Genomic DNA, 27258 nt, shown 5'->3' on the forward strand with positions numbered 1-27258 from the left:
TGATATTAAAATGGGGTTTACAGTGTGACATCATAATGGAGTAACATTATGATGTCATAATGGAAGAACTAACGTGGTTTATTAATGAGAATGACATTGTAATGTCAAAATGGGAGTGCCTATGTGACAAAAAAAGGGAAGGACATTGTGACATCATAATGTGAGTGACATTGTAATGTCATAATGGGAGTACTAAAGTGGTTTATTAATGATAATGACATTGTGATGTCATAATGTGAGTTAAGATTTGATGTTAAAATGGGGTTTACAGTGTGACATCATAATGCGAGTGACATTGTGATGCCATAATTGGAGTAGTAAAATTATTTAATAATGATAATGACATTGTGATGTCATAATGGGAGTTAAGATTTGATGTTAAAATGGGGGTCACAGTGTGACAACAGAATTGGAGTAACATTGTGATGTCATAATGGGAGTACTAAATTGGTTTATTAATGATAATGACATTGTGATGTCATAATCGGAGTTCAGATTTGATGTTAAAATGTGTTTTCAGTGTGACTTCATAATGCGAGTGACAATGTGATGTCATAATGGGAGTACTAAAATGGTTTAATAATGAGAATGACATTGTGATGTCATAATGGGAGTTAAGATTTGATGTTAAAATGGGGTTTACAGTGTGACATCATAATGGGAGTAACATTGTGATGTCATAATGGAAGATCGAAAGTGGTTTATTAATGAGAATGACATTGTGATGTCATAATGGGAGTGCCTATGTGACAAAAAATGGTGGTCACAGTGTGACAACATAATGGGAGTAACATTGTGATGTCATAATTGGAGTACTAAATTGGTTTAATAATGATAATGACATTGTGAAGTCATAATGTGAGTTAAGATTTGATGTTAAAATGTGTTTACAGTGTGACATCATAATGCTAGTGGCATTGTGATGTCATAATGGGAGTACTAAAGTGGTTTAATAAAGAGAGTGACATTGTGATGTCATAATGGGAATTAAGATTTGATGTTAAAATGGGGTTTACAGTGTGACATCATAATGAGAGTAACATTGTGATGTCATAATGGGAGTACTAAAGTGGTTTATTAATGATAATGACATTGTGATGTCATAATGGGAGTAAAAATTTGATGATAAAATGGGGGTCACAGTGTGACATCATAATGGGAGTAACATTGTGATGTCATAGTGGAAGTACTAAAGTGGTTTATTAATGAGAATGACATTGTGATGTCATAATGTGAGTTAAGATTTGATGTAAAAATGGGGTTTACAGTGTGACATCATAATGCGATTGACATTGTGATGTCATATTAATAGTACTAAAGTGGTTTAATAATGGGAATGACATTTTGATAATAGAATGGGAGTTAAGATTGTATGTTAAAATGGTGTTTACAGTGTGACATCATAATGAGAGTAACATTGTGATGTCATAGTGGAAGTACTAAAGTGGTTTATTAATGAGAATGACATTGTGATGTCATAATGGGTGTGCCTATGTGACAAAAAATGGGAAGGACATTGTGACATCATAAAGTGAGTGACATTGTGAAGTCATAATAGGATAATAAAAGGGCTTTAATAATGAGAATGACATTGTGATGTCATAATGTGAGTTAAGATTTGATGTTAAAATGGGGTTTACAGTGTGACATCATAATGCGAGTGACATTGTGATGTCATAATAGGAGTACTAAAGTGGTTTAATAATGAGAGTGACATTGTGATGTCATAATGGGAGTTAAGATTTTATGTTAAAATGGGGTTTACATTCTGACATCATAATGCGATTGACATTGTGATGTCATATTGATAGTACTAAAGAGGTTTAATAATGAGAATGACATTGTGATGTCATAATGTGAGTTAAGATTTGATGTTAAAATGGGGTTTACAGTGTGACATCATAATGGGAGTAACATTGTGATGTCATAATGGAAGATCGAAAGTGGTTTATTAATGAGAATGACATTGTGATGTCATAATGGGAGTGCCTATGTGACAAAAAATGGTGGTCACAGTGTGACAACATAATGGGAGTAACATTGTGATGTCATAATTGGAGTACTAAATTGGTTTAATAATGATAATGACATTGTGAAGTCATAATGTGAGTTAAGATTTGATGTTAAAATGGGGTTTACAGTGTGACTTCATAATGCGAGTGACATTGTGATGTCATAATGGGAGTACTAAAATGGTTTAATAATGAGACTGACATTGTGAAGTCATAATGTGAGTTAAGATTTGATGTTAAAATGGGGTTTACAGTGTGACATCATAATGGGAGTAACATGATGTCATAATGGATAACTAAAGTGGATTATTAATGAGAATGACATTGTAATGTCATAATGGGAGTGCCTATGTGACAAAAAATGGGAAGGACATTGTGACATCATAATGTGAGTGACATTGTAATGTCATAATGGGAGTACTAAAGTGGTTTATTAATGATAATGACATTGTGATGTCATAAAGGGAGTTAAGATTTGATGTTTAAATGTGTTTACAGTGTGACATCATAATGCGAGTGACATTGTGATGTCATAATGGGAGTACTAAAATGGTTTAATCATGAGAATGACATTGTGATGTCATAATGGGAGTTAAGATTTGATGTTAAAATGTGTTTACAGTGTGACATCATAATGCTAGTGACATTGTGATGTCATAATGGGAGTACTAAAGTGGTTTAATAAAGAGAGTGACATTGTGATGTCATAATGGGAATTAAGATTTGATGTTAAAATGGGGTTTACAGTGTGATATCATAATGAGAGTAACATTGTGATGTCATAATGGGAGTACTAAAGTGGTTTATTAATGATAATGACATTGTGATGTCATAATGGGAGTAAAAATTTGATGATAAAATGGGGGTCACAGTGTGAAATCATAATGGGAGTAACATTGTGATGTCATAGTGGAAGTACTAAAGTGGTTTATTAATGAGAATGACATTGTGATGTCATAATGGGAGTGCCTATGTGACAAAAAATGGGAAGGACATTGTGATATCATAATCTGAGTGACATTGTGATGTCATAATGGGAGTACTAAAGTGGTTCATTAATGATAATGACATTGTGATGTCATAATGTGAGTTAAGATTTGATGTAAAAATGGGGTTTACAGTGTGACATCATAATGCGATTGACATTGTGATGTCATATTAATAGTACTAAAGTGGTTTAATAATGGGAATGACATTTTGATAATAGAATGGGAGTTAAGATTGTATGTTAAAATGGTGTTTACAGTGTGACATCATAATGAGAGTAACATTGTGATGTCATAGTGGAAGTACTAAGGTGGTTTATTAATGAGAATGACATTGTGATGTCATAATGGGTGTGCCTATGTGACAAAAAATGGGAAGGACATTGTGACATCATAATGCGAGTGACATTGTGATGTCATAGTGGGAGAACAAAAGTGCTGTAATAATGAGAATGACATTGTGATGTCATAATGGGAGTTAAGATTTGATGTTAAAATGGGGTTTACAGTGTGACATCATAATGGGAGTAACATTGTGATGTCATATTGGAAGAACTAAAGTGATTTATTAATGAGAATGACATTGTGATTTCATAATGGGAGTGCCTATGTGAAAAAAATGGGAACTACATTGTGACATCATAAAGTGAGTGACATTGTGATGTCATAATAGGAGTACTAAAGTGGTTTAATAATGAGAGTGTCATTGTGATGTCATAATGGGAGTTAAGATTTGATGTTAAAATGGGGTTTGCAGTGTGACATCATAATGGGAGTAACATTGTGATGTCATAATGGAAGAACTAAAGTGGTTTATTAATGATAATGACATTGTGATGTCATAATGGGAGTTAAGATTTGATGTTAAAATGGGGTTTACAGTGTGACATCATAATGCGAGTGACATTGTTATGTCATAATGGGAGTACTAAAGTGGTTTATTAATGAGAGTGACATTGTGATGTCATATTGGGAGTTAAGATTTGATGTTAAAATGTGTTTACATTGTGACATCATAATGCGATTGACATTGAGATGTCATATTGATAGTACTAAAGTGGTTTAATAATGAGAATGACATTGTGATAATATAATGGGAGTTAAGATTTTATGTTAAAATGGGGTTTACAGTGTGACATCATAATGGGACTAACATTGTAATGTAATAATGGAAGAACTAAAGTGGTTTATTAATGAGAATGACATTGTGATTTCATAATGGGAGTGCCTATGTGAAAAAAATGGGAAGGACATTGTGACATCATGTGGGTGACATTGTGATGTCATAATGAAAGTACAAAAGTGGTTTAATAATGAGAGTGACATTGTGATGTCATAATGGGAGTTAAGATTTGATGTTAAAATGGGGTTTACAGTGTCACATCATAATGTGAGTGACATTGTGATGTCATAATGGAGTACTAAAGTGGTTTGATAATGAGTATGACATTGTGATGTCATGATGGGAGTTAGGATTTGATGTTAAAATGGGGTCACAGTGTGACATCATAATGGGAGTAACATTGTGATGTCATAGTCGAAGTAAAAAAGTGGTTTATTAATGAGAATTACATTTTTGATGTCATAATGGGAGTGCCTATGTGACAAAAAATGGGAAGGACATTGTGACATCATAATGCGAGTGTCATTGTGATGTCATAGTGGGAGAACTAAAGTGCTTTAATAATGAGAATGACATTGTGATGTCATAATGGGAGTTAAGATTTGATGTTAAAATGGGGTTTACAGTTTGAATTCATAATGTGAGTGACATTGTGATGTCATAATGGGAGTACTAAAGTGGTTTAATAATGAGAGTGACATTGTGATGTCATAATGGGAGTTAAGATTTGATGTTAAAATGGGGTTTACATTGTGACATCATAATGTGATTGTCATTGTGATGTCATATTGATAGTACTAAAGTGGTTTAATAATGAGAATGACATTGTGATGTTATAATGGGAGTTAAGATTTGATGTTAAAATGGGGTTCACAGTGTGACATCATAATGGGAGTAACATTGTGATGTCATAGTGGAAGTACTAAAGTGGTTTATTAATGAGAATGACATTGTGATATCATAAAGGGAGTTAAGATTTGATGTTAAATTGGGGTTTTCAGTGTGACATCATAATGCGAGTGACATTGTGATGTCATAATGGGAGAACTAAAGTGGTTTAATAATGAGAATGACATTGTGATGTCATAAAGGGAGTTCAGATTTGATGTTAAAATGGTGTTTACAGTGTGACATCATAATGGGAGTAACATTGTGATGTAATAATGGAAGAACTAAAGTGGTTTATTAATGAGAGTGACATTGTGATGTCATAATGGGAGTGCCTATGTGAACAAAATTGGAACGACTTTGTGACATCATGTGAGTGACATTGTGATTTCATAATGGGAGTACAAAAGTGGTTTAGTAATGAGAGTGACATTGTGATGTCATAATTGGAGTTAAGGTTTGATGTTAAAATGGAGTTCACAGTGTGACATCATAATGGGAGTAACATTGTGATGTCATAGTGGAAGTACTAAAGTGGTTTATTAATGAGAATGACATTGTGATGTCATAATTGGAGGGCCTATGTGACAAAAATGGGAAGGACATTGTGACATCATAATGTGAGTGACATTGTGATTTCATAATGGGAGTACTAAAGTGGTTCATTAATGATAATGACATTGTGATGTCATAATGGGAGATAAGATTTGATGTTAAAATGGTGTTTACAGTGTGACATCATAATGCGAGTGACATTGTGATGTCATAATGGGAGTAGTAAAATGGTTTAATAATGATAATGACATTGTGATGTCATAATGGGAGTTAAGATTTGATGTTAAAATGGGGTTTACAGTGTGACATAAAATGCGAGTGATATTGTGATGTCATAATGGAGTACAAAAGTGGTTTAATAATGAGACCGACATTGTGATGTCATAATGGGAGTTAAGATTTGATGTTAAAATGGTGTTTACAGTGTGACATCATTATGCGAGTGACAATGTGATGTCATAATGGGAGTAGTAAAATGGTTTAATAATGATAATGACATTGTGATGTCATAATGGGAGTTAAGATTTGATGTTAAAATGGGGTTTACAGTGTGACATAAAATGCGAGTGATATTGTGATGTCATAATGGAGTACAAAAGTGGTTTAATAATGAGACCGACATTGTGATGTCATAATGGGAGTTAAGATTTGATGTTATAATGTGGGTCACAGTGTGACATCATAATGGGAGTAACATTGTCATGTCATAATGGGAGTACTAAAATGGTTTAATAATGAGAATGACATTGTGATGTCATAATGGGAGTGTCTATGTGTCAAAAAATGGGAAGGACATTGTGACATCATAATGCGAGTGACATTGTGATGTCATAATGGGAGTACAAAAATGGTTTATTAATGAGAATGACATTGTGATGTTATAATGGGAGTTAAGATTTGATGTTAAAATGGGGGTCACAGTGTGACATCATAATGCGATTGTCATTGTGATGTCATATTGATAGTACTAAAGTGGTTTAATAATGAGAATGACATTGTGATGTTATAATGGAAGTTAAGATTTGATGTTAAAATGGGGTTCACAGTGTGACATCATAATGGAAGCAATATTGTGATGTCATATTGGGAGAAATAAAGTGGTTTAATAATTAGAATGACATTGTGATGTCATAATGGGAGTTAAGATTTGATGTTAATATGGGGTTTACAGTGTGACATCATAATGGGAGTAACATTGTGATGTCATAATGGAAGAACTAAAGTGGTTTATTAATGAGAGTGACATTGTGATGTCATAATGGGAGTGCCTATGTGAAAAAAATGGGAAGGATTTTGTGACATCATGTGAGTGACAATGTGATGTCATAATGGGATTACAAAAGTGATTTCATAATGAGAATGACATTGTGATGTTATAATGGAAGTTAAGATTTGATGTTAAAATGGGGTTTTACAGTGTGACATCAAAATGCGAGGGACATTGTGATGTCATAATGGAGTACTATAGTGGTTTAATAATGAGTATGACATTGTAATGTCATAATGGGAGTTAAGATTTGATGTTAAAAAATGGGGGTCACAGTGTGACATCATAAAGGGAGTAACATTGTGATGTCATAGTGGAAGTACTAAAGTGGTTTATTAATGAGAATGACATTGTGCAGTCATAATGGTAGTGCCTATGTGACAAATAATGGGAAGGACATTGTGACATCAAAATCTGAGTGACATTGTGATGTCATAATGTGAGTTAAGATTTGATGTTAAAATGGGGTTTACAGTGTGACATCATAATGCGAGTGACATTGTGATGTCATAATGGAGTACAAAAGTGGTTTAGTAATGAGAATGACATTGTGATGTCATAATGGGAGTTAAGATTTGATGTTAAAATGGTGGTCACAGTGTGACAACATAATGGGAGTAACATTTGATGTCATAATTGGAGTACTAAATTGGTTTATGAATGATAATGTCATTGTGATGTCATAATGGAGTACAAAAGTGGTTCATTAATGATAATGACATTGTTATGTCATAATGGGAGTTAAGATTTGATGTTAAAATGGTGTTTACAGTGTGACATCATAATGCGAGTGACATTGTGATGTCATAATGGGAGTATTAAAGTGGTTCATTAATGATAATGACATTGTTATGTCATAATGGGAGTTAAGATTTGATGTTAAAATGTGTTTACATTGTGACATCAAAATGCGATTGACATTGTGATGTCATATTGATAGTAATAAAGTGGTTTAATAATGAGAATGACATTGTGATAATATAATGGGAGTTAAGATTTTATGTTAAAATGGGGTTTACAGTGTGACATCATAATGGGACTAACATTGTGATGTAATAATGGAAGAACTAAAGTGGTTTTATTAATGAGAATGACATTGTGATTTCATAATGGGAGTGCCTATGTGACAAAAAATGGGAAGGACATTTTGACATCATAATGTGTGTGACATTTGATGTCATAATGGGAGTACTAAAGTGGTTTGTTAATGATAATGACATTGTGATGTCATAATGGGAGTTAAGATTTGATGTTAAAATGGTGTTTACAGTGTGATATCATAATGCGAGTGACATTGTGATGTCATAATGGGAGTAGTAAAATGGTTTAATAATGAGAATGACATTGTGATGAAATAATGGGAGTTAAGATTTGATGTTAAAATGGGGATTACATTGTGACATCATAATGTCAGTGACATTGTGATGTAATATTGGAGAACTAAAGTGGTTTAATAATGAGAATGTCATTGTGATGTCATAATGGGAGTTAAGATTTGATGTTTAAATGAGGTTTACAGTGTGACATTATAATGGGAGTAACATTATGATGTCATAATGGAAAAACTAAAGTGGTTTATTAATGAGAATGACATTGTGATGTCATAATGGGAGTGGCTACGTGGCAAAAAATGGGAAAGACATTGTGACATCATATTGTGAGTGACATTGTGATGTTAAAAAGGGAGTACTAAAGTGGTTTAATAATGAGAATGACATTGTGATGTCATAATGGGATTTAAGATTTGATATTAAAATGGAGTTTACATTGTGACATCATAATGCGAGTAACATTGTGATGTCATAATGGTAGTGCTAAAGTGGTTTATTAATGAGAATGACATTGTGATGTTATAATGGTAGTGCCTATGTGACAAAAAATGGAAAGGACATTGTGACATCATAATGTGAGTGACATTGTGATGTCATAGTGGGAGTTAAGATTTGATGTTAAATTGGGGTTTACAGTGAGACATCATAATGTGATTGACATTGTGATATCATAATGGGAGTAGTAAAATGGTTTAATAATGAGAATGTCATTGTGATGTCATAATGGGAGTTAAGATTTGATGTTAAAATGGAGTTTACAATGTGACATAATAATGGGGTTAACATTGTGATGTCACAATGGAATAACTAAATTGGTTTATTAATGAGAATGACATTGTGATATCATAATGGGAGTGCCTATGTGACAAACCTGGGAAGGACATTTTGACATCATAATGTGAGTGACATTTGATGTCATAATGGGAGTACTAAAGTGGTTTGTTAATGATAATGACATTGTGATGTCATAATGGGAGTTAAGATTTGATGTTAAAATGGTGTTTACAGTGTTATATCATAATGCGAGTGACATTGTGATGTCATAATGGGAGAAGTAAAATGGTTTAATAATGAGAATGACATTGAGATGTCATAATTGGAGTTAAGATTTGATGTTAAAATGGGTTTACAGTGTGGCATCATAATGGGAGTAACATTGAGATGTCATAATGGAAGAACTAAAATGGCTTATTAATGAGAATGACATTGTGATGTCATAATTGGAGTGCCTATGTGACAAAAAATGGGAAGGACATTGTGACATCATAATGTGAGTGACATTGTGATGTCATAATGGGAGTACTAAAGTGGTTTAATAATGAGAATGACATTGTGATGTCATAATGGGAGTTAAGATTTGATGTTAAAATGGAGTTTACATTATGACATGATAATGCGAGTGACATTGTGATGTCTTAGTGGAAGTACTAAAGTGGTTTATTAATGAGAATGACATTGTGATGTCATAATGGGAGTTAAAATTTGTTGTTATAATGGGGTTTACAGTGTGGCATCATAAGGGGATTAACATTGTGATGTCATAATGGAAGATCTAAAGTGGTTTCTTAATGAGAATGACATTGTGATGTCATAATGGGAGTTAAGATTTGATGTTAAAATGGGGTTTACAGTGTGACATCATAACGGGGTAACATTGTGATGTCACAATGGAAGAACTAAAGTGGTTTTATTAATGAGAATGACATTATGATTTCATAATGGGAGTGCCTATGTGACAAAAAATGGGAAGGACATTTTGACATCATAATGTGTGTGACATTTGATGTCATAATGGGAGTACTAAAGTGGTTTGTTAATGATAATGACATTGTGATGTCATAATGGGAGTTAAGATTTGATGTTAAAATGGTGTTTACAGTGTGATATCATAATGCGAGTGACATTGTGATGTCATAATGGGAGTAGTAAAATGGTTTAATAATGAGAATGACATTGTGATGAAATAATGGGAGTTAAGATTTGATGTTAAAATGGGGATTACATTGTGACATCATAATGTCAGTGACATTGTGATGTCATATTGGAGAACTAAAGTGGTTTAATAATGAGAATGACAATGTGATGTCATAATGGGAGTTAAGATTTGATGTTAAAATGGGGTTTACAGTGTGACATGATAATGGGAGTAACATTATGATGTCATAATGGAAAAACTAAAGTGGTTTATTAATGAGAATGACATTGTGATGTCATAATGGGAGTGCCAACGTGGCAAAAAATGGGAAAGACATTGTGATGTTATAATGGGAGTTAAGATTTGATGTTTCAATGGGGTTCACAGTGTGACATCATAATGGGAGTAACATTGTGATGTCATAATGGAAGTACTAAAGTGGTTTATTAATGAGAATGTCTTTGCGATGTCATAAAGGTCGTGCCTATGTAACAAAAAATGGGAAGGACTTTGTGACATCATAATGTGAGTGACATTGTGATGTCATAGTGGGAGAACTAAAGTGGTTTAATAATGAGAATGACATTGTGATGTCATAATGGGAGTTAAGATTTGATGTTAAAATGGGGTTTACATTGTGACATGATAATGCGAGTGACATTGTGATGTCTTAATGGAAGTACTAAAGTGGTTTATTAATGAGAATGACATTGTGATGTCATAATGGGAGTTAAAATTTGATGTTATAATGGGGTTTACAGTGTGGCATTATAATGGGAGTAAAATTGTGATGTCATAATGGAAGAACTAAAGTGGTTTATTAATGAGAATGACATTGTGATGTCATAATGGGAGTGCCTATGTGACAAAAAATGGAAAGGACATTGTGACATCATAATGTGAGTGACATTGTGATGTCATAGAGGGATTAAAGATTTAATGTTAAATTGGGGTTTACAGTGTGACATCATAATGTGATTGACATTGTGATATCATAATCGGAGTAGTAAAATGGTTTAATAATGAGAATGACATTGTGATGTCAAAATGGGAGTTAAAATTTGATGTTAAAATGGGGTTTACATTGTGACATCATAATGTGAGTGACATTGTGATGTCATATTGGAGAACTAAAGTGGTTTAATAATGAAAATGTCATTGTGATGTCATAATGGGAGTTAAGATTTGATGTTTAAATGAGGTTTACAGTGTGACATCATAATGGGAGTAACATGATGATGTCATAATGGAAAAACTAAAGTGGTTTAACAATGAGAATGACATTGTGATGTCATAATGGGAGTGGCTTCGTGGCAAAAAATGGGAAAGACATTGTGACATCATATTGTGAGTGACATTGTGCTGTTAAAAAGGGAGTACTAAAGTGGTTTAATAATGAGAATGACATTGTGATGTCATAATGGGATTTAAGATTTGATGTTAAAATTGGTTTACATTGTGACATCATAATACGAGTGACATTTTGATGTCATAATGGTAGTGCTAAAGTGGTTTAATAATGAGAATGACATTCTGATGTTATAATGGGAGTTAAGATTTGATGTTTAAATGGGGTTCACAGTGTGACATCATAATGGGAGTAACATTGTGATGTCATAATGGAAGAACTAAAGTGGTTTATTAATGAGAATGACATTGTGATGTCATAATGGGAGTGCCTATGTGACAAAAAATGGAAAGGACATTGTGACATCATAATGTGAGTGACATTGTGATGTCATAGTGGGAGTTAAGATTTAATGTTAAATTGGGGTTTACAGTATGACATCATAATGTGATTGAAATTGTGATATCATAATGGGAGTAGTAAAATGGTTTAATAATGAGAATGACATTGTTATGAAATAAAGGGAGATAAGATTTGATGTTAAAATGGGGTTTACATTGTGACATCATAATGCGAGTGACATTGTGATGTCATAATGGTAGTGCTAAAGTGGTTTAATAATGAGAATGACATTCTGATGTTATAATGGGAGTTAAGATTTGATGTTTAAATGGGGTTCACAGTGTGACATCATAATGGGAGTAACATTGTGATGTCATAATGGTAGTACTAAAGTGGTTTATTAATGAGAATGTCTTTGTGATGTCATAAAGGACGTGCCTATGTGACAAAAAATGGGAAGGACATTGTGACATCATAATGTGAGTGACATTGTGAAGTCATAGTGGGAGAACTAAAGTGGTTTAATAATGAGAATGACATTGTACTGTCATAATGGGAGTTAGATGTTAAAATGGGGTTTACAGTGTGACTTCATAATGGGAGTAACATTGTGATGTCATAATGGGAGTACTAAAGTGGTTTAATAATGAGAATGACATTGTGTTGTCATAATGGGATTGCCTATGTGACAAAAAATGGGAAGGACATTGTGAAGTCATAATGTGAGTGACATTGTGATGTCATAGTGGGAGAACTAAAGTGGTTTAATAATGAGAATGACATTGTACTGTCATAATGGGAGTTTAGATTTGATGTTAAAATGGGGTTTACATTGTGACATCATAATGCGAGTGACATTGTGATGTCATATTGGAGAACTAAAGTGGTTTAATAATGAGAATGTCATTGTGATGTCATAATGGGAGTTAAGATTTGATGTTAAAATGGGGTTTACATTGTGACATGATAATGCGAGTGACATTGTGATGTCTTAATCGAAGTACTAAAGTGGTTTATTAATGAGAATGACATTGTGATGTCATAATGGGAGGTAAAATTTGATGTTATAATGGGGTTTACAGTGTGGCATCATAATGGGAGTAACATTGTGATGTCATAATGGAAGAACTAAAGTGGTTTATTAATGAGAATGACATTGTGATGTCATAATGGGAGTGCCTATGTGACAAAAAATGGAAAGGACATTGTGACATCATAATGTGAGTGACATTGTGATGTCATATTGGGAGTTAAGATTTATTGTTAAATTGGGGTTTACAGTGTGACATCATAATGTGATTGACATTGTGATATCATAATCGGAGTAGTAAAAAGGTTTAATAATGAGAATGACAATGTGATGTCATAATGGGAGTGGCTACGTGGCAAAAAATGGGAAAGACATTGTGACATCATATTGTGAGTGACATTGTGCTGTTAAAAAGGGAGTACTAAAGTGGTTTAATAATGAGAATGACATTGTGATTTCATAATGGGAGTTAAGATTTGATGTTAAATTGGAGTTTACAGTGTGACATCATAATGCTAGTGACATTGTGATGTCATAATTGGAGTTAAGATTTGATGTTAAAATGGGGTTTACAGTGTGACTTCATAATGGGAGTAACATTGTGATGTCATAATGGGAGTACTAAAGTGGTTTAATAATGAGAATGACATTGTGTTGTCATAATGGGATTGCCTATGTGACAAAAAATGGGAAGGACATTGTGAAGTTATAATGTGAGTGACATTGTGATGACATAATGGGAGTTAGGATTTGATGTTAAAATGGGGTTTATATTGTGACATCATAATTTGAGTGACATTGTGATGTCATATTGGAGAACTAAAGTGGTTTAATAATGAGAATGACATTGTGATGTCATAATGGGAGTTAAGATTTGATGTTAAAATGGGGCTTCATTGTGACATCATAATGTGAGTGACATTGTGTTGTCATATTGGAGAACTAAAGTGGATTAATAATGAGAATGTCATTGTGATGTCATAATGGGAGTTAAGATTTGATGTTTAAATGACGTTTACAGTGTGACATCATAATGGGAGTAACATTATGATGTCATAATGGAAAAACTAAAGTGGTTTATTAATGAGAATGACATTGTGATGTCATAATTGGAGTTAAGATTTGATGTTAAAATGGGGTTTACAGTGTGACATCATAACGGGGGTAACATTGTGATGTCACAATGGAAGAATTAAAGTGGTTTATTAATGAGAATGACATTGTGATGTCATAATGGGAGTGCCTATGTGACAAAAAATGGGAAGGACATTTTGACATCATAATGTGTGTGACATTTGATGACATAATGGGAGTACTGAAGTGGTTTGTTAATGATAATGACATTGTGATGTCATAATGGGAGTTAAGATTTGATGTTAAAATGGTGTTTACAGTGTGATATCATAATGCGAGTGACATTGTGATGTCTTAATGGAAGTACTAAAGTGGTTTATTAATGAGAATGACATTGTGATGTCATAATTGGAGTTAAAATTTGATGTTATAATGGGGTTTACAGTGTGGCATCATAATGGGAGTAACATTGTGATGTCATAATGGAAGAACTAAAATGGCTTATTAATGAGAATGACATTATGATGTCATAAAAGGAGGGCCTATGTGACAAAAAATGGGAAGGATATTGTGACTTCATAATGTGAGTGACATTGTGATGTCATAATGGGAGTACTAAAGTGGTTTAATAATGAGAATGACATTGTGATGTCATAATGGGAGTTAAGATTTGATGTTAAAATGGGGTTTACATTGTGACATGATAATGCGAGTGACATTGTGATGTCTTAGTGGAAGTACTAAAGTGGTTTATTAATGAGAATGACATTGTGATGTCATAATGGGAGTTAAAATTTGATGTTATAATAGGGTTTACAGTGTGGCATCATAATGGGAGTAACATTGTGATGTCATAATGGAAGAACTAAAGTGGTTTATTAATGAGAATGACATTGTGATGTCATAATGGGAGTGCCTATGTGACCAAAAATTTAAAGGACATTGTGACATCATAATGTGAGTCACATTGTGATGTCATAGTGGGAGTTAAGATTTAAAATTTGATGTTATAATGGAGTTTACAGTGTGGCATCATAATGGGAGTAACATTGTGATGTCATAATGGAAGAACTAAAATGGCTTATTAATGAGAATGACATTGTGATGTCATAAAAGGAGTGCCTATGTGACAAAAAATGGGAAAGATATTGTGACATCATAATGCGAGTGACATTGTGATGTCATAATGGTAGTGCTAAAGTGGTTTAACAATGAAAATGACATTCTGATGTTATAATGGGAGTTAAGATTTGATGTTTAAATGGGGTTCACAGTGTGACATCATAATGGGAGTAACATTGTGATGTCATAATGGAAGTACTAAAGTGGTTTATTAATGAGAATGTCTTTGTGATTTCATAAAGGTAGTGCCTATGTGACAAAAAATGGGCAAGACATTGTGACATCATAATGTGAGTGACATTGTGATGTCATAGTGGGAGAACTAAAGTGGTTTAATAATGAGAATGACATTGTGATTTCATAATGGGAGTTAAGATTTGATGGTAAAATGGGGTTTACAGTGTGACTTCATAATGGGAGTAACATTGTGATGTCATAATGGGAGCACTAAAGTGGTTTAATAATGAGAATGACATTGTGTTGTCATAAATGGATTGCCTATGTGACAAAAAATGGGAAGGACATTGTGATGTCATAATGTGAGTGACATTGTGATGACATAATGGGAGTCCTAAAATGGTTTAATAATGAGGTTGACATTGTGATGTCATAATGGGAGTTAAAATTTGATGTCAAAATTGGGATTAGTGTGACATCATAATGGGAGTAAGATTGTGATGTCATAGTGGTAGAACTAAAGTGGTTTATTAATGAGAATGACATTGTGATGTCATAATGGGTGTGCCTATGTGACAAAAAATGGGAAGGACATTGTGACATCATAATGTTAGTGACATTGTGATGTCATAATGGTAGTACTAAAGTGGTTTAATAATGAGAATGACATTGTGATGTCATAATGGGAGTTAAGATTTGATGTTAAAATGGGGTTTACAGTGTGACATCATAATGCGAGTGACATTGTGGTGTCATAATTTGAGTACTAAAGTGGTTTACTAATGAGAATGACATTGTGATGTCATAATGGGAGTTAAGATTTGATGTTAAAATGGGGTTTACAGTGTGATATCATAATGGGAGTAACATTGTGATGTCATAATGGGAGTTCTAACGTGGTTTATTAATGATAATGACATTGTGATGTCATAATGGGAGTTAAGATTTGACATTAAAATGGTGTTTACAGTGTGATATCATAATGCGAGTGACATTGTGATGTCATAATGGGATGTTTATGTTACCTTTAACAGGTGTTGTTCCATAATAAGTAATATTCTCCAAACCAGTATACTTAAGAATTTGTCATTTTATTAATTCATTAAATAATGAGATCAAGCCCTTAACTGGGACATATTCTCCCAGGGTTATAATGCAGGAATAACAATGATTGACATTGTCACACAGTACTTATACATTATTACAATATTCAGATTATACGCCCCTTATACGCCCACTACCATTATCAGATTATAGACAAAGGCCCTGATTCAGACCCACTCGCGAGCGGCTGTCCGCTCGCAAGTGGGTCGATGTTCTGCACTGAGCATGCGCACGACGGAGGGAGCTACGTCGTGCGCATGCGCCAGACGCGACGAGCGAAGGACTTTCCTTCGCTCGTTGTGTCTGATCAAAGGGGGCATGCTGTCGATGTTGATTAACAGCACGCCCCCTTTGGTGGGCGTGCCGGGGGCGTGCCTCCCTGACGGGGGTGTTCCTAAGGGAACGCCTACCATCAGAAGCCGGCCCACTGACATCACTAGTGATGTCAGTGGGAGTGATTTTGGCTCTGATAGAGCCAAAATCACTCCGGGCCTTGCGGTTGAAAACATCAACCGCAGGCTCAAGCACGCAGTTTCGATGGTCGCGATGGTCAAGACCATCGCTGCCATCAAACTGCACGCTCGTATAGGCTGTGGGTGGTGACCCACAGCTATACGAGCATCCAGGAGGATGCTCCATAGTTATGGAGGACAGCCCTCATTCAGAGCATGCGCTCTGCTCAGAGCGTACGTCTCTGAATGAGGGCCAAAGTTTGTTCTTTCTAATTCCTCCTTAGGAATCAGACTCGAAACTGAATTCCTTTTGAGTGATACTCATGGAGTGATGCATCCCATATTTAGTCTGAATAGTTTCCCCAGCACAAGCAAACATATATGGGCATGATTTTGTTCACTTTGTTAGATAAACAGTTTCCCTAGGGAGCGGCCTTAAAGACATACACTAGTTTCCATTTAAATCTGAGTTTGGACAGAGAAACAAAATGGAAGTACCAATGCCCTATTAAATCTCATGTACTGCTTCATTATACAGCATAAAGCATAGGTAAATATGGAATTATGTAAATTCGTCTACGATAGTCTTAGATAAGCACATTAATTAAATGTGCTATATCTCATCTCCATCTCTTGTATGTTTTCATTTTTTTTTTATTATAAGTAGCCCTCTGAATACAACATAGGTCAACTACAAAAACTCAGGATTAAGATTTCAAGAATAAACTTTGTCTGTACATAAAATATGTTAAAAAACATTTTTAAACCTGAAAATCAACAATTAGTATCTAATCATGATCATCATAAATCACTTTAGAGTCTTTATCATAATGCATTCGTAGAAATTCTTCTTTTATAGTATAAGCCTCATTTATGCAATTGACAATAATGGTTTCTTCATCTGTAGTATTATTAGTCAAATAACTTCAACATCGAATGTCAAGATTTGTATAAAAGTTTGATAATATCCTCCAGTCTGTACAATTAAGCAATCAGTTATGGCGGTGTAGTAGTAATAGTTCATTCCAGAATATTTTAATTAATGTCCAACATATATGAATGTCTTATCATATAAAGTCCAGTATCATTGTCAATAAATTTGTCCAGTTCAATAATTTCATGTTGATTATACAAATATCCCCAATTATCATATGTAAGGATGTTAGCAAAGTTGTTTCCAACATAATGTCTCACTGAAGTATCAATCAGAGAAATTTATTTTTATTCACTGGATCAATATCCCTTATAAAACGTCTGGCATCCTGCAAAAGAACTTATCACAAATTATTATGAGTTATAACATAAAATTGTAGTATCAGTTTGCCTAAAAAGGAAATATCTTTTGAATTAATTGGCAATAATTTGTAAGCATACTTTCCTCATAGGTAATAAAGATTATCTGGTATCAAGAAAATAACATCAAACCCAAATATGGTAGTAATTAGCATTACTAACATGTCTGAACTATATGATCAGTATCACTATTTGGAACACTCAATATTGGAACTAATCCCTAGCAGTGTATAATCAAATGCCTCATTGTAAAAAATACATTGTACATAATAAGCATTTAGTCCTTTTAAAATCTTCCTTACATTGTTCATTATAGCAAGGAATTTAAGGTTTGTACACAGTAAAGATTTTATTACAATATTATGACTCATCATTTTCTACTTGTATTGGACTAGTAAACGTTCCTGTAGTTATTCAGATCTGAAGTGTAGTCTGCTTCATTTCATATACTTTCTTATTAAAACAAAATGGAATACTTTCACTTACATATGAAAATAACATAATTATTAGTGGATTTGTTAAGTTATAGTTATCAGTAACCCCTTTTCCTGTTTACAACTTCTTTCACAATTCTCACTTGTTTTTATGTTAATTATCTTAGTATTTTCAGTATATTTCAACTCAAGAATGGTAGCATTTAATACTTTACCCATCAATGAATATTTTTTGTAGAAATGGATACTCTTTTGAATAATATCCATACACCATAGTATACATCTTTCTTCTGGTTTAGTACAGTAAATGCCAATGCACTTTTTCAATAGATGATAAATCAGATTTCTGATACCGATCATTTTCCCTGCTTAGAAAAGAGGAAGGAAAGGACTTATTAGAATAACCCCATCATCCACACTACTGGATGTGTAGTCATACCAGACCATGAACCCTTGCTCGCCCTCTCTCCAAAATAAAAATAAGTCTCAATGTTGCAATAAACACGATTGTTTCCATCACGCAGCTAAGAAAAATTATGGTTCCTTTGTCATCAGTCTATATCATAGTCTATTGTGAGCAATAATCTCCATCTTGATTGAAGAGTTCTCATAGTCTTATATCACAGTCTTTATAGCTCAGTCTTTATATCAGCACTTGCGTCTGAGAATACATCCCCTTTAAGCTCTGATCTCTCTCTGACCTTTTTTAATGTGAGCCATGGATCCAGGTGTCCTTCTCAGCAATCTTTATAGCTGTATCTGTTGTCAGCATTACTTTGCCATGCCAAGGACCATCCCATCGATCTGTAAGGGAACAAGAATGTAACAAACTTCTCATCATACCATCATTGTCTCTAGACTGTATTTCATCTTCTGCATCAAATGCTGATGTTGGTTGAATATCCTGTTGAGCTTCCCCAAAAGTCTTCTTGTTGTAGCTGCTTAGACAATTGTATAAAATATTGAACAGTCAAATCATGTTGTAATCTCAAATCAGTCTTTGGTTTAGTAACACATCTTGATTGTAGTTAAAAAAAATTAATAATAAGGAGAGAGTGAGACAAGGCTCAGGTGTGATTCTATTACTATGAAGCACCAAATGTAGGCCTTCAAACAATGCCATTCCTGTCTCTTTTGTAAGTTTAAACTCATTTATGTTTTATAACACCATTGTGTGTAACTTTCATTTTATTCCCATCATTTCACTTATTTGAAAAACTTCCCCTGTAACTTTCAATAACACTTACAGTAAGCAAATTACACCTTACATACAAATTCCTCCAAAATCTCTTCTCTTAGCATTATGGAGCTTTCAATTCAGTAAACTCCAAGAACATGCTAACACTATATTTTAAAACATCCCGAAACCTTAATAAGAATATACTTTAATCCTCTTAAACAACATGCCCCACTCCTTTCTAATTGACATACTTCAAATCCTTCTCATCGACATACTTTAAATCCTTTTTTTCTTCTTCATTGGTAACTGAATAAAATCAATTATCAATAGTACTTTGAAAATGTTTTAGTAGGTATCATTTTCTCTTCATTATTTATCATCTGAATTACATAAACATTCACATTTTCACTTTATCTCTGGCTCGAGCATACCAGTAAGATTGTACAATGTGATTCATCTTGTCTGCTCTTAAATGTACTAACCCACGAACAACCTCTATATGGCTTGTAATATTTTCAATTCTACTCAAATACCCATTATCATCTTCTCTTGTAACAATGCTCTAATTTCCAGACATTGACCTTATTGTGAGAAGTATTTTCCTGATATTGTCTTAATTGATCAAATGTGATATCCTTAAACAACATCAACTGAGTTTCTATAACTGGCTCATCATATGTACTTAAAATTACCTTTCATATAAGCCTATCAGCTAATATGTTACCCATGAGAATAATATCAATCTCTTTAGTTTGTACCCAACACTTAATTACTGCAAGTTATTTTTAGTAAACATATTGCTTCTTTCAGTTCTTTAACTGTTTGTACATGTACAATTGTAGTTCCCAGAAGCTATGTTGTAACCCCTATGCTTCCAATTGCTATAATCAATACTGTACATTACATTCAGCTAACTACGTTGAATGTGGTAGTTACTGTAATGCATACCCTGTAACCAAAAAAAACATTATGTCTCCGTCTGTAACAGTTATGATCAGTAAAGAGAACTAAGTCAGGATTATCTAATGAAACTTCCCATTACTGATAAAATATTTTTATATTTCATTATTGCAAACATGTTCATTGTCTTCCTTTTTCCTCACCATTAACCATAATCAACCATATTCCCCCCGTTGAGGATAAAGAAGATCAATGTAGCACAATTGAAATTATGACATATGTAAGATTGATATGAGTCTAAGATATTATCTCCCATTGAGAAAATCTGACTATAGGAACATGTGTAAGTTGAGCATTATTAAATATCTGAATAACAGTATGTTAAACCAATAGATGCAATTCAACACTTTACAATTAATGCCACCCTTTAAGGATATAAATGTCTTCGAGATGGTGGAAAACAATGTCCTGTATATTTAAAATTATCAGTATATAGTTGGATTTTGTCCCATTAAACTTTTAACTTGCTTCTGCAAAAGAAACACAATTGTTTGTGAGTATCTCTTATTGAAGTTTAAAATAACTTTGAATATAACCATAGCGCACTGTTAGATAAGGACTGCGTCATCTGTAAGAACATAAAAAATTGCAGATTATTTTGAAAATATTGTAAACTGTTTGTAAACTTTTTCAGAATATATCCTTTTGCTTTATTAAAACATTATGTAGATACTACGTATATACTAAAAAGTATGTTTCATAACCTTCTTTTATTTGTACCCTAGCTGAGGTACAAAAGAAACCTATGATGCAAGAATACAGATACAGTTTCATGCTCTGAGATAGTTAAAGTATTTGTCTGAAACAAAACTGTATTTTTTTTTTCTCCTCCGTGCAGCTTCTCGATTTGGGAGGGGTACATACAGAGAGAATGAAACTCACACTGACGCACATTAGGTACACAGACAGACAGTTTCTCACTCTGAAAACATTGAAAGTACAAGTTAAACAGTTTGTCATTACAAAAGTTTACAATCCTGCTCTGAACATAGGAAGTATATAGGATCATGTTTATTAGACCCCTCTAATATAGATGAAGTATCTACAGTCTTCTCATCTCATTCCTAATACTCCACAGAAACAGCATTCTCTTCCTATGCAAACACTGTAATCCCTAGGTTTTCAAGAGACATCCCTTCTTGATTGACATCCTACTTATGTAATCATTCTTATACTGTGCACTTTTCTGATTTTACCTCCATTCTTAGCTAACTAATCTGCTCCTTTGATTTTCAATATCATCTGTATGCAGACAATACTCAAATTTTCCTATTCTCCCCAGATTTGTCACTATGTGCGCTCATCTGTGTCACTGTATATCTCTCCACCATTACATCTTGGAATGTCATCTTGCCACCTCAAAATTAATATATCCAAAACAGAATTAATTATATATCTACCAGCTATTAATAGTTACCATGCTGATATCCCTATAACCATTGACAACTTGATAACTCGACAATCAACCCCACTTCACAAGCTCGCTACTTAGGTGTCATCCTCGACTATAAACTCTCTAATGTTTCTCACATTCAACTGTCTCTAAATCCTGTTACATACATCTAAAAAACATAGCCAAAATTCGACCATATCTTACATAAGACAATGCAACAAATCTAGCACATGGAGTCATTATTTCCTCATAGACAATTGTAATAGTCTCATTATTGGTTTTCCCCACTATATGGCATTTTGAATATAGCTGCGAAGTTGAACTTTCTCACCAAATGTTCAGTGTCTGCTAATCTACTCTGTCAGTCTCTCTATTGGCTGCCGGTCTTCTACCGTATTCAATTTAAAATACTTACACTTACGAATGACGCTATTAACCAAACCAAACCAACATACATCTCTTCACTTATATCCAAATATCTTCCAACCCATCATCTCTGTTCTGCACAAGATCTGTGTCTAACCTCTCCTTGTTAAGTTGGCAATTATGTTAAAGTATAGTTCTTCCCACTCTAGATATTAAAATGCTGTCCTATTACGTTATGCATCATTCAACCTAGCCTTAAAAAGTCCCTTAAGCATGTAGTCATGTGGAATCCTTTATGATTAGCAGCAACTGTCTTATTCTTATTTAGTCTGGTATAACGTAGCATTAAACATTTGGCTTATGGTCATTAATAACATCAACACTATTTATCTCAAAAATCACATTTCTCTAAAAATTAGCTGTTTCCAAACTTTCTCTATTGGTTTATGTAACAATGATAATGTCTTAAATATATAAGCCTTTGTAGTTCACTTGCTTTTGTAAACTCTGTCTTTTGTCTGGGACATTCTGAACTTATAAGAACTTTTCTTGGCAAACAATAACGTAAACTCTGCCTGTACTTTTCTTCAGATTCAATGACAGCGTTTTGTTTCCCAGATACTAAACACTATTTTAAAGATTTTTTTAAGAATATTTTTAAACATTACTGACACAACTATAGAAATAGCAATAGCAGCTGCAGTCTGCCATTGTGTTCCCAACAACATACATTTGCTTAAGAAATTTGTAGAGTTTTAACATGACATACTTTACGCAAGCGCGCGGACTGATCTCTGCATTTAATTTAGAATTACTTATACTAATTATGTAAACATTACAAATTAACACTTTACGATGCACTTTTTTTATTTCCATCCACTGGAATACACATTTTATCATCTCTTGTCATTTTTAACACTCACCATAGAAACGCACATAGTCAGAACAAGCTTCATATGATCACCTGTTTTTCTCCAAGCAAATACAAACACATTTGTATTACCTCTTGCGACATGTCTGTCTGTCGAAAAACAGGTACATCTCCACATTTCATACACTCACAATTCATACATTCTTCACTACACAAATATTAAATAAAACTTTGACTGTGAGTGATCAGTTCACAGCATAAAGTTATTAAAGCATCTTAATACAGTTAACTCTATTTTTTTAGCAATATTACTTAAATGCAACAACACACAATATAAAATCATCTCTGAGTTCAACTTTAGCTACACCCCCTTCATCACGTGGTACACCATTTACTCTCATTACATAACATCTCAGAGCACAGAAACATACATATATATACACATAATGTATATATATAATTAATTCTGATACTCATGAAGATTCTGGAGATTGGATGTCTCAGCTGCTGGCAAGACAGCAGGTACAGCCACTCCTCTCCCATTGTTTAGGTAGTGAGGAAATCTGACAGGTGCACAGGTAGATGATGGATGTTGTAAAGTCTAAAGCAAGTGCCTCCAACTGTTTATGTTACCTTTAACAGGTGTTGTTCCATAATGAGTAATATTCTCCAAACCAGTATACTTAAGAATTTGTCATTTTATTAATTAATTAAATAATTAGATCAAGCCCTTAACTGTGACATATTCTCCCAGGGTTATAATGCAGGAATAACAATGATTGACATTGTCACACAGTACTTATACATTATTACAATATTCAGATTCTATGCCCCTTATACGCCCACTCCCACTACCATTATCAGATAATAGACAAAGTTTGTTCTTTCTAACTCCTCCTTAGGAATCAGACTCGAAACTGAATTCCTTTTGAGTGATACTCATGGAATAATGCATCCCATATTTAGTCTGAATAGTTTCCCCAGCACAAGCAAACATATATGGGCATGATTTTGTTCACTTTGTTAGATAAACAGTTTCCCTAGGGAGCGGCCTTAAAGACATACACTAGTTTCCAATTAAATCTGAGTTTGGACAGAGAAACAAAATGGAAGTACCAATGCCCTATTAAATCTCAAGAACTGCTTCATTATACAGCATAAAGCATAGGTAAATATGGAATTATGTAAATTAGTCTTCGACAGGATTACTAAAGTGGTTTATTAATGAGAATGACATTGCGATGTCATAATGGGAGATAAATTTGATGTTAAAATGGGGTTTACAGTGTGACATCATAATGGGAGTAACATTGTGATGTCATAATGGAAGAACTAAAGTTGTTTATTAATGAGAATGACATTGTGATGTCATAATGGGAGTGCCTATGTGACAAAAAATGGGAAGGACATTGTGACATCATAATGTGAGTGACATTGTGATGTCATAATGGGAGTACTAAAGTGGTTTAATAATGAGAAAGAAATTGTGATGTCATAATGGGAGTTACGATTTGATGTTAAAATGGGGTTTACAGTGTGACATCATAAAGCGAGTGACATTGTGATGTCATAATGGGAGTACTAAAGTGGTTTAATAATGAGAATTACATTGTGATGTCATAATGGGAGTAAAGATTTGATGTTAAAATGGAATTTACAGTGTGACGTCATAAAGCGAGTGACATTGTGATGTCATAATGGGAGTACTAAAGTGGTTTAATAATGAGAATTACATTGTGATGTCATAATGGGAGTTAAGATTTGATGTTAAAATGGAATTTACAGTATGACATCATAATGCGATTGACATTGTGATATCATAATGGGAGTACTAAAGTGGTTTAATAATGAGAATGACATTATGATGTCATAGTGGGAGTTAAGATTTGATGTTAAAATGGGGTTTACCGTGTGACATCATAATGCGAGTGACATTGTGATGTCATAATGAGAGTACTAAAGTGGTTTAATAATGAGAATGACATTGTGATGTCATTATGGGAGTAAAGATTTGATGTTAAAATGGGGTTTACAGTGTGAAATCATAATGCGAGTAACATTGTGATGTCATAATGGAAGAACTAAAGTGGTTTATAAATGAGAATTACATTGTGATGTCATAATAGGAGTGCCTATGTGACAAAAAGTGGGAAGGACATTGTGACATCATAATGTGAGTTACATTGTGATGTCATAATGGGGTACTAAAGTGGTTTATTAATGATAATGACATTGTGATGTTATAACGGGAGTTATGATTTGATGTTAAATTGGGATTTACACTGTGACATTATTATGCGAGTGACATTGTGATGTCATAATGGGAGTACTAAAGTGGTTTAATAATGAGAATGACATTGTGATGTCATAATTGCAGTACTAAAGTGGTTTAATGATGAGAATGACATTGTGATGTCATAATGTGAGTTAAGATTTGATGTTAAAATGGAGTTTACAGTGTGACATCATAATGCGAGTGACATTGTGATGTCATAATGGAAGAACTAAAGTGGTTTATTAATGAGAATGACATTGTGATGTCATAATGGGAGTGCCTATGTGACATAAAATGGTAAGGACATTTTGACATCATAATGTGAGTGACATTTGATATCATAATGGGAGTACTAAAGTGGTTTGTTAATGATAATGACATTGTGATGTCATAATTGGAGTTAAGATTAGATGTTAAAATGGTGTTTACAGTGTGATATCATAATGCGAGTGACATTGTGATGTCATAATGGGAGTAGTAAAATGGTTTAATAATGAGAATGACATTGTGATGTCATAATGGGAGTTAAGATTTGATGTTAAAATGGGGTTTACAGTGTGACATCATAATGGAAGTAACATTGTGATGTCATAATGGAAGAACTAAAGTGGTTTATTAATGAGAATGACATTGTGATGTCATAATGGGAGTGCCTATGTGACAAAAAATGGTAAGGACATTTTGACATCATAATGTGAGTGACATTTGATATCATAATGGGAGTACTAAAGTGGTTTGTTAATGATAATGACATTGTGATGTCATAATTGGAGTTAAGATTAGATGTTAAAATGGTGTTTACAGTTTGATATCATAATGCGATTGACATTGTGATGTCATAATGGGAGTAGTAAAAAGGTTTAATAATGAGAATGACATTGTGATGTCATAATGGGAGTTAAGATTTGATGTTAAAATGGGGTTTACAGTGTGAAATCATAATGGAAGTAACATTGTGATGTCATAATGGAAGAACTAAAGTGGTTTATTAATGAGAATGACATTGTGATGTCATAATGGGAGTGCCTATGTGACAAAAAATGGGAAGGACATTTTGACATCATAATGTGAGTGACATTTGATGTCATAATGGGAGTACTAAAGTGGTTTGTTAATGAGAATGACATTGTGATGTCATAATGGGAGTTAAGATTTGAAGTTAAAATGGAGTTTACAGTGTGATATCATAATGCGAGTGACATTGTGATGTCATAATGGAATAGTAAAATGGTTTAATAATGAGAATGACATTGTGATGTCATAATGGGAGTTAAGATTTGATGTTAAAATGGGGATTACAGTGTGACATCATAATGGGAGTAACATTGTGATGTCATAATGGAAGAACTAAAATGGCTTATTAATGAGAATGACATTGTGATGTCATAATTGGAGTGCCTATGTGACAAAAAATGTGAAGGACATTGTGACATCATAATGTGAGTGACATTGTGATGTTATAATGGGAGTATTAATGTGGTTTAATAATGAGAATGACATTGTGATGTCATAATGGGAGTTAAGATTTGATGTTAAAATGGGGTTTACTTTGTGACATGATAATGCGAGTGACATTATGATGTCTTAGTGGAAGTACTAAAGTGGTTTATTAATGAGAATAACATTGTGATGTCATAATGGGAGTGAATATGTAAAAAAATGGGAAGGACATTGTGACATCATAATGCGATGTGATGTGATGTCACAATGGGAGTACTAAAGTGGTTTAATAATGAGAATGACATTGTGATGTCATAATG

The sequence above is a fragment of the Taudactylus pleione genome, unplaced genomic scaffold, assembly GCF_031769625.1.
Source record: "Taudactylus pleione unplaced genomic scaffold, aTauple2 ptg000392l, whole genome shotgun sequence".
NCBI classification, from domain to species: Eukaryota; Metazoa; Chordata; class Amphibia; order Anura; family Myobatrachidae; genus Taudactylus; species Taudactylus pleione.